Here is a 10,800-nt window from a genome sequence, read left to right as displayed (position 1 = left end):
GGGATAACAAGGATAGTAGATAAAAAAGTATTTTATTTGGTTGAAGTAGTGGGATGAGGTGGGATTAGCTAACTCCACCTCCCAAATTGGGTGTTTAGGAATAACTTCGGGGTTAAGGGGTTATTCCATCCCTTAACCCCGAACCAAACGGGTGCTAAAAGATCTGCTCAACCATATAGTATATAGTATATACAACTTTAAGTTTTCTTTGTTTCATAGTATGATGAGTTGCCTAGTCTCTGAAATATGTTATCTCGGAAGCGATGAAGGATGGGATATGAGGTTCCCCATTTTGTGGGCTCCAAAATAGAATTTATAATTTTTTTGAAAGCTTCTGAATTTTTGAAACCTTTTTTTTTGATCTTTTAGAAAAATTTGGAATTAAAAAGAAATTTTGAACATTATAGGAATTAAATAAATATAAGAAAAATAGAAAAATAAAAAGAAAAAGAAATAGAAAAAATAATCACGACTTATTCTTGGGCCGACTATTCAAAAACTTGTTTTGGCATTTCGCGATGGAAAAAAAACGCACCTTTGCCAAAAGTATTCATATTCATTAGAAATTTACGAACTCAACGGCTACAGGCAACCAATTTCGAATTTGATTTTATCTTAAATCTTAAATAGCTAATTAAAATAGCCTTATCTAGAGATTAGCTTAACAATAACAATCTCCTTATCTAGAGATTAGCTTAACAATAACAATCTGAATACCGAAAGATTCTTACAAAGATATGATCAACTAATCTAATTTAATTTGAAAATGATGAACTCAATTTGAAAAATAATAGGCCCGGCCTGTTCTGCATCGGACGGTCATGACTACAAGAACAAGCTCCATGACAAAATCACAACAGAAACTCTCTGCGGTAAATTGCACTAGTTGCCTCTAAGCTTTAACTCGAGTTTCAAATTCATTCCTAACTCTTGAATTCGATATCAAAATCACCTTTTGCGAAAATCTCCATTACAAAATTCGCTATCAAAATGCAATTTATATAATTTACCTACCTTCAAAATCGTGCTTCCGAAATCGATGATTCAGTCATGAACTCGCCGCGATCGCACCCTTCATTTCTTTTTCTCTCTATCTCCCTTCATTTCTTTTCCTCTCTATCTCCCTATCGTTCGCCCTTTCTCTCTCTGCTCGCAAATTATAATATAACAATTGCACATAAGCCCTCAAAATTATAAAATTTCTACTTTTAGCCAAATCTTGGTCTTTCGGGTGCCTGATCCCTTATTTTGGGCATTCAGAACCTCCTTTTGGAGCTATTTTAGCCATCTACAGTAATACAGGGCATCTTTCAACAGACTGGGCGTCCGCAAATTGGGGTGAAAAATCAAATCAATACACAATAGTACTTCCGGGCACCCTAAACAATTTCTAGGCATTCGAAAACTGGCAGAAATCTCATGTTGAACCAGAACTTGAATATAAACTCTGTTTTCATGTCAATTTCGCGTGAAAATGGTTCTAGTTTGGTCCATCGTTTTTAAGACATACTGAAAACAACTCAAACTGCAATTTTGTCGATCTGCGAAAGTCCAGTGTAAACACAACCCCCTCATCTTTAGGCCATTTACAAATTAGTCCCCTCAACTTTTTTTTTTTTTTGATTGAGACACACATAACTTTTCTATTTTTTTATAATTAAAAATAATTTAGCCAAATAAATTAGGAATTTAACCAAAATGATTGATAATTTCATAAAAATTAGAAGTTTGAACTCGATTTAATTAACTGCTATTAGCTAATTAAATTTAACAAAATTCTTAACTTAATTTACTATGTAAACTAAAAAATAGAAGTGAATCAATAGAAAAAAATGGATTAATTAATTACTCTATAGTGAATGAATTAATTAACTGATAATAACTATGGAGGCATAAAATTTAATAAAGTTTCTAAATTAAAAAAAAAAGAAGTTAAAAGGTTCTCGATTAAAAAATTAAAATACTTGAGGTGTAAACAAAAAATTACGTGCGACATAGCTCAAGTCCCGCTATTGTTCGATCGTAGAATCTGATGGTTTCAAACTTCGAAATCTAAATGAGATCCTTTAAATGTTTCAGATACTACTAGATATGTTGTTTCTTATTATATAACTGAGTTCAATAACACCCTCCTGCAGGAAGAGAAGGCCACCTTTCTCGAGTTGATGCTGGAGAAAGATGACTGATATTCTGCATGCATAAAGTAAAAACTTTAGCTTCAACTCATCTTGTGAAGGTAAAATTCTCAATGAAGCAAGAGGAATTCACATTCTATCTATAAAAATTAGTCATGTAACCCTTTTTCTTTTCAATTTTGTTGCTCGTAGCTGTATAAGAAATGAACTTGTGGTGTAATGTCAAGTGAAACACTCTGGTAACTGAAAAGGCATAGCAGGTATTGTTGTCAAGCTTTGTTTTGAAATTGTGGAGAGATTGTATTATGTATGGTCAGATCAGATACATTTTGTGCTATCTCACTAGAAAATAGAAAAGCATATTCTTGTATGAATGATTTCATTGTAACTCCTTTTTGTTTAAAAGTATTGGATGGTCTACGAAACCAAATTAGCCCTAAATGATATTAGATTTTTCAGGTCGACTGCATCGTCCATGAAGATTGTTGAGAGATTGTGTTAGATATGATCAGTTAAGATATATTTTGTGCAATCTTGCTAGAAAACGGCGAAGCATATCCTTATATGATTTCATTCTAACTCTGTTTTGTTTAAAAGCATTGGGTGATTTTCAAAATTAAAAAGGCCTTAAATGACAAAAGGATTTTTCGGGTTAACCGCATCGTCCATGAAGATGCTGAGCGCTTTAATTATCCTATAATATATATTTGAGACTTTTATGATTTTTATACTCTATTTTTTATGCCTATTAAACAAATTTTTTTTTTTATTCTTTTATTTCATTCTATTGCAATAATCTATCCTCAAGAGATTTTCTTGTGTAAAAGATAAGGCATATAACTAAGCCTATGCATAGCTTCTCCTTATAAACAATAATCCTAAACTATTAATTAATTAAATAAATACAATTAGCAGACTTTCTTTTCATACCTATCATCATCAGTATAAAACAAATCAAATGAGTAAAAGAAAGTCTGCTAATTGTATTTATTTAATTAATTAATAGTTTAGGATTATTGTNAATTAGCAGACTTTCTTTTCATACCTATCATCATCAGTATAAAACAAATCAAATGAGTAAAAGAAAGTAGAGTAAACTACTTATACTGGGAGATTTTCATGTCATACCTATCATCATCGCCTACAAAATAAATCAAAAGAGCAAATGAATACTGAAGACTTTCTTTCTATGCCTATTATCAGCATAAAACAAAATGAATGAGTAAAAGAATGTAGAGTAAATTGGTCATGCTGGAAGATTTTCTTGTCATATCTATCATCGTCGCGGACAAAACAAATCAAAGGAGCAAAAGAAATTAGGAAAAAAAATGAAAAAGAGCAAAAGGAGGAAAAAAGTAAATAGAAATAAAAATAAAGAGCATGTAGCAAAAATAATGAAAAAAGAGCTAAGAATGCTATGCTATATAATAATCCAGCTTGAAAGAGTATGTCAAGTAAGGGCCACCACGGCAAGCAAATAGCAGGTGGAAGTGGTTGCCCATCAGTGGGCCGTCCAAATTTCAAAACATTCAAGTGAGCCAAGCTGCAATTTTCTTTCCATTCCTATCATCATTACTCAAAAAAGGCAAAAAAATCAGAGCAAAACCAAAGAGGAAAAGAATATAGGAAAAAAAAAAGGAAAAGAGGGAAAAAAAGAGAAGAAAGTGAATAACACATACCAGAAGACAAAAAAAGCGCACAGAGCTGTGAATATAATGTCTTATAAGCTCCAAGGTCTAGATAATTAAAAGTAAATAACACATATCAAAGAGAAAATAAAAAATAAAAAAACCAAGATTGTAATGCTGTATAACCCCAAAGGTTCAGATACTATAATTGCGTAAGGTCCACCATGATAAGGAACAACAATTGGGAGCGGTTGCCCATGTCACACCTTTGGTTGGATTCGGGCGCGCCGACAGACCGCCGAACGGACAGAGTTTCCTCTGTACGTCAAAGGCGCCGCAACAGTACAAATCACGGGGTTCCAAATAGGAATAGATTTCATACACGATTGCATAAGGAAGGCATCCAAAACATAACTGCTAAGCTATTACAAGTATTCACTCATTTACATCACATTTCCATTAATTTTTACATTCTTTTCGACTTCCAAATACAATCAACTATTAATACAATTTGTTTCTTTCACTCAACACCCCTAAGCTAAGCCAACTTGGGGTACTGCTATCTCTGGTCTCAGGGGTAGGGCGCTATCTACCAAGCTACACCCCTTCCTCACGCCGCCGCGCCGCTCGCGTGTGGACCTGAAAAACGTGGGGTGAGAACTATATAAATAGTCCCCAGTGGGCACGACCATCCAAGGAAAGAGCTCGACCCACCAGGTTCAAAGGAGGCAAAACCAGCATGTTAGTCTAATAGACATCCACATATAATTAATGCAAGTATTAAACATATGGGTATGCCTCACAACATGCAATATGCAACCAATGCAAGTAGATCTACTGATTCTACTTTATATTCCATAATTCATACCATTTACCATTTGCTCCTAAGGTTTCTCATACCTTAGCCAAGCTAACCACCCGACTCGGTCTCGAGTCAATTATCTGCAGAATACTGCTCATATCCAGGTCTGAGGAGAAGGACGTCTCACATGCACTTCAATCTTAAATCCACTCGACTGTAGGTCATCCATCGGGTGAGGAAATACCATCATTGAGCACAAGTTGCACACCGGGCGAGGAGAACTACACATACTCGTGTCCACAAGTCACATTCCGCGCGAGGAGAACCACACATACCCATTTGAATCACTGTCGAGCGAGGAGAACCACACATACCCGCAATTATGATTCACTTGTCAGGCGAGGAGAACCACACGTGCCTGCAAGTATAAACCGCTGCCGAGTGAGGAGAACCACACGTACTCGCAGCCACCAATCCTAGGGATTCCGGAATCCACTTTCTAAGTTTCAAGGGTTAATCATATACTCTATATTGTCAACCTTTCTAGGTTCAAACCATTCATATCCTAGTGGTCATCCTACTACTTTCTTTCTCAACCCATGTTTAATAACACTAGGTTCAATACCACTATATTCACAACCTAGGTTCTACAACACTACGTCTAATGTCGTTTTCAACCTAGGTCCACCGACTCTAGGTTCAATGTTCAACCTATGTTCAATGACACTAGGTTCAATGCCACTCATGCTACTTGTTATCCTAGTTGTCCACACCTAGGATTCATAGTTTTCATGCCACACTTGTCGAGTTCTCTACTTTTCCTAGAGTTTATCGACCCAAGTTCAACATTCACATCTAGCCATACATATACATACATCCTATATGTTCCACATGCCTATGTTATCATCATCCAAGGGTAGGTACTTTCCATCTAGTAGCACATGATATAACAATCATTTAGATCGCATATAACCTACCACTATATACATGCATACATCAATAATGAAACCATACTTTACTCTTTGTCATGGAAGCGACCTAGTCACTTTGGTGAAGCACAACCCACCTCACAATGCTTCCGATTGCTTGTAGACACTTGCAATCGGGTTCCCGCGGCACACGTCGCCCGGTTCGGCTCGAACTCGCAATCGACCACCGAACGCTTACTGAATTCCAACCTAGAGTTGTCTGGGGCTCTCATCTATCCTTTAATTAGAGAATTAGGAGATCAATTAGGTTCAAAACCCTTAAACCCCAAAACCGCTAATTCCAAACCCTAGTTTTTCATTTCTCCAAAACACCCCAAAATCATGGAGAAATCTAGGTTAGACTAGTTTAGAATCATCTAGGGATTTCTAGAACATCATTCATAAAGGATTTAACCAATTCCTAAACTTTTAACCCGAAAACGAACCTCGAGTCGGAAGCACGCCATGTAACGTATTGAAACCTAGATAGAAAATGACAAACTTTAGGCAAACTGACTAAAGTGCGCGAATGGATTAATTGGGCGAGTTCCAATTAACCTACCAACACTGTTGGGAGGGTTGAAAATGAGTTCTAGAAGTATTAGAAGGGTTTTGGCATCGATCGGCGCAAAATAGAATCGAAACGGAACCAAAATCAGGTCTGGAGCAATGTGTACCGGTACAGTAAGCGACCTGTCACCGGTTACACATGCTGAAACCGGTGACAAGAAAAAGTGTACCGGTACACTTTGGGCGAAACTGACAGATCTGCTNCTAGGTAGAGACCGCCCGAGATGGATTTCATTTTGTAGTTGCACACCCTTTACTATCATCTTTTGTATTTGATGATTTTAGTATTATGAACTTGCTTTAATGAATGATGTAAAGAATATTTACTTTAAATGTCAAAAGTTATATTTTGGGAGAAATGAGATGTAAAAAGAAATGATGCAAGAATGTGACAGAACTTGATTATAGTTGGATACATGTATGTGATTTAAATTTAGTCATATTACTTGTATACTGAATGGTTAATTCTTTCACCTTGGCTATTGCTTGTTCTCGTGCAAGCCATTGTGTATGCTTCCGCTTATGCAAATTTGTACTCTATTGATACTAGTGTTGAGCCTTGGGCGGACAGGGGAAGCTCTGTCCGTTCGGCGTCTGTTTGACGCTCTCGAATCGGCCAAAAAGGATCGGGCTCGGGGCGTGACACGCCAAGCCACCTAGCGCTCGAGGGCTCGATCCACCGCTCCCTACGTGTTCCCAAGCTCGCTCTCCGCCAAAACCCCAAGTTTGGGAGAGATCAAGAGAGAGGAAGGAGAGATTGGGAGAGAGAGTAGAGAGCTTCTCTCTCTCTCTACCATATGTGTGTGTGTGTGTGTTTTGGCTGAGGAAGGGAGAGAAAAAAAGAGGAGAGTCTCTTTATAAGCCCCCTCAGCAAAAATTACCAAAATGCCCTCATTCTGGGCTACCCGCGCGTGCGGGGTCCGGACCCTGGCTCTAGGGTCCGGATCCCGTAGGTCCCATCAGCCCGAAAAACTGCATCTTTCCAAAAATGCAAGTTCTCGCTCCTTGAGCCTCTAATCTACTTCTGAACATTCCAAAACCCTCAAAACACATTTTTGAGCATGTTTAAACCATCTTCTCACTTGTATTTTGCCGGATTTAGGCCAAAGTCCAATATAGTCTTCCGAGTTATGTTTTCATGCCTAACTCGCACTGAAAACACTTGAATGCTCTCCAAACTTCGTCGGAACTATTTTATTAGCTTTTCAAGCTAATTCCCATCAAGATTTCACTATCGTAGAAATTCGGTATGTTACAGTCCATTAATAGGCCGTCCAAACTTCTAACATTCAATTGAGCCAAGACACTATTTCTTTCCATGCCTATTATTTTTGTTCCAAAAGAGGAGGGAAAAAATCTAATCGAGTAGAAAATTCAAAAAACAGATTAAAATGTAGATTATGCACAATGTAATCATTGCAAAGGAAATCGTAGGCACATTAAAATGTATCAATATAAGCATCATGGTCACACAGGCACACTATCTATACAAACTATACAGGAGGAAAGGGGGAATAAGCCCATATTTTGGAAGCAGACAATAAAAAAAGTGTTTTATAAATACCTATTGAATAATACAATATGGAACAATATAGTAGCATGATAGTCAGAATAACAATAGTGACATTAATGGAAAAACAATAGTAATTGGAGTAAATGAATATACCTTCTTATCGAAAACTGTACAATACTGTACCATGTGCAGTGAACAGTAGTATTTATAATTTGTGAAGGTACCATATTTCAATAACAATCTCACAAAAACATAAGAGAAGGAGAAATCGAGAATGCGGGTAGAGGGTATTAGAGCTAAGAGTTAGAACTGTGCCTACCCTTACAGAAATCTCTAGCATACCATATCAAATCAAAAAAAATCTGTAAATTTTTTTTTTGTAAAGCTCTTAAATATTCTCAAATATAAGATGAGCTTAGGCGAAAGTATAGAATGAAGCCATCACATCGAGATTTGTAAAAAAATTTATGTAAATCTATAAACAATCCTCGTAAATCTATAAACAATAATCTAAATAGTAGGATGGGTTTAGGACAAATTAGTAAGGGGCCATTCCATCCAGTCGTTAAAATAAGCCAGCTGGGAGATTGGGCAGAGAAGCTAGGAGAGAGAGCGAGATGCACCGGGATGAAGAGAGAGAGAAAGTTAGGGCAAGCCCACCTGTATATTAGAGTAGCTACATAGGCATCATCATGAAGCTCCTCCAAATTGCCATCGTAGGATCGACCAACAGAAGGGGAGATTCTCATTATGACAATGCAATCGGAGGCCTAAGAGGCAACGACGAGTAGAGAGAGATTGAGAGGCGGGGGGAGGAGGGGAGAAGGAAAGAAAGAGAGAGAGGACTCAACCATGTTAATCCCAACCGTCTGATCATATGCAAAGTAATTGGAAGGTTGTGAGGACTGAGATTTTTACAGTGCAACTAAACTCTCTGTTGATGATGTTTATGTGTGTAATTTAATTACATAAGCACTCGTCAAGTTTCAGGAGAAAATGAGCTAAAATGGAGAAGTTACGCGATTTTTAAATTTCACTTAAGTGAATAGTANAGAGAGAGAAGAAAGAGAGATAAGGGATCAGATCGAGTTCCCATTGTCTAATTGTATGGGAGGATAATTGAAAGGTCAAGGCGCAATTAGGTGAGGAAAGAGAAGGGAGAGAGAGAAAGAAGGGTTTGAAAAAGAGAGAAAGGGGGAGAGAGAAGGAGATAAGGGATTAGTTCGTGAGAAAGAGAGGTGAGAGAAAAAGATTGAAGAAAGAGAAGGTGTCATGGGGGAGAGAGAGTCACCAATCCAACTTTCACCGTCCGATCGTATAGAAGGATATAATCGAAAGGTCAAAGGGCAACATGGTAAAAGAAGAGATAAGAGAGGGAGCAAGGGCAGCATGACACGTGGCGAGAGGAATTCTCAAATAAAAGATTGTACAGATTATACCTGAAGCAATACTAAATTTTCATGTAGATTTTATCTCTCCTCAAAACTTATGCTGTGTGAAGCTTTTAAGAAAGAACTCAAGAGTAAATTTAGCCTAATTAAATTTAGTGATATGTGTAATATCTTCAATAAGATTTAGATAAAAACTCAGTACCTCATCTTTTGCATTAGAAGCTAATATAGTACCAATTATTAGAAGCATGAAACTCCTAATGAAATGTTTATCAGCACTATCACTATATGCGATTCTCGTGGCCAAATAACTAAAAGTAATATTATTCTTTCTTGGACCCTTATATTGTTCAAAAAGATACTTATTTGCTTTTCTTTCAGAATCTATGATCTTATCACCTTTAGTAGGAAGACCAATCAAACAACAGACATTCCACAAGCATCAGGGATGCATTCATCTCCAATTCTAAATGATCTCAATGTTGGCTCATATACATTAGCCAACCATTTACACAAGACGTCGGATGACAATCGGATGTAAATGAAGCATAGAACTAAATTCGAGCCTCACTATTGCATCTTTTTGCTCATCATTTAAGCAATTAATGACACTTCCAAAACGCTTCAAAGAGCATGTAAAACCTATTTTCTTACTTTGATTATTCTGCTAATAAAATTAAATAAAAAGTATAGAATGCAAAATAAATAGTCAACAATGGTAAAGCGTGGAACTAATTGAATTCGGCAAAAGCAATTATGATAGGCTAAAGAACAGTGCAAATAAATTTTTTTGAAAAATTTTTATATAACATACTATCTAATATATAATAATTCTAAAGTGTAAAAAAATTCACATAACCAATAAATTTTTAAATAAGATAATACAACAGCATAGTTTGAAACATTAAAACTCCAACGCCATATATACTGAAAAGGTCAAAAGTTTCAAATATCCTTTGCATGTAGTTAAATAAAAATGTATCAAAAAATTATTATACTTGCTCCATCAAAATAATATTTTTGAAACCACAACCATTATTAAGAGTTAAATACATCCAAATTAATTTTACTAAAAATTTCCAATATGAGAGGTCACTTTTAAGATTGTTGATACAAACTTAGAAAAGAAAATATCTTAATTGACAAATAATTAAAGATAGAAAGAAACTAAGACTGTATTAGAATTATGGTGAAAAATAAAAAATATTGCTTAGATTTACTTCTTTTTTACAAAATTTTTGGTAATCGTGTAGGAGATAAGTTTATGCCGGCTGGCACCTTTCGTCAGGGCGAATTCAACGATCTGTGCATCATCTTAACAGAGATCAAGCCAAAAGTAATGATGCAACATTTATGCATCTAGAAATAAGGGGATGGATTCTTCGCCGATTCGTTCTTGAGATTTTTGCCATCATCGATGTCAGCAACGCTTTAAAATAAACGTCAAAGCACCGCAATATTAAGAGGAAAAGGATGATTTGTATTTAAAAATTATATGTATAGATTAGCTATATTACTTGAAAAATAGAAGCAAAGTAGATAGTGGTATGGACGAAAATAGAATATTGTGGATGAAAAATTTACAAAAATAAAATATTGGGAGGATGAGAATAAAGAAAGATGGAATGTTCTAGAGTTATAAAAATGGGACATTATGAGAAAAGGGAATTTACCAAAAAGCCCTCAGTGCTAACTTCATTGTAATGAAAAAAAGCCTTCGCCATCGTTACTCGATGGCAACAATAGCCGGTGACCCCCTTTTAAAAAAAATGCATTGCTATCGTCTATCTTGA

This window comes from Ananas comosus, linkage group 1, assembly GCF_001540865.1.
Source record: "Ananas comosus cultivar F153 linkage group 1, ASM154086v1, whole genome shotgun sequence".
In the NCBI taxonomy this organism is placed as follows: domain Eukaryota; kingdom Viridiplantae; phylum Streptophyta; class Magnoliopsida; order Poales; family Bromeliaceae; genus Ananas; species Ananas comosus.
This window is presented reverse-complemented; position numbering follows the sequence as displayed.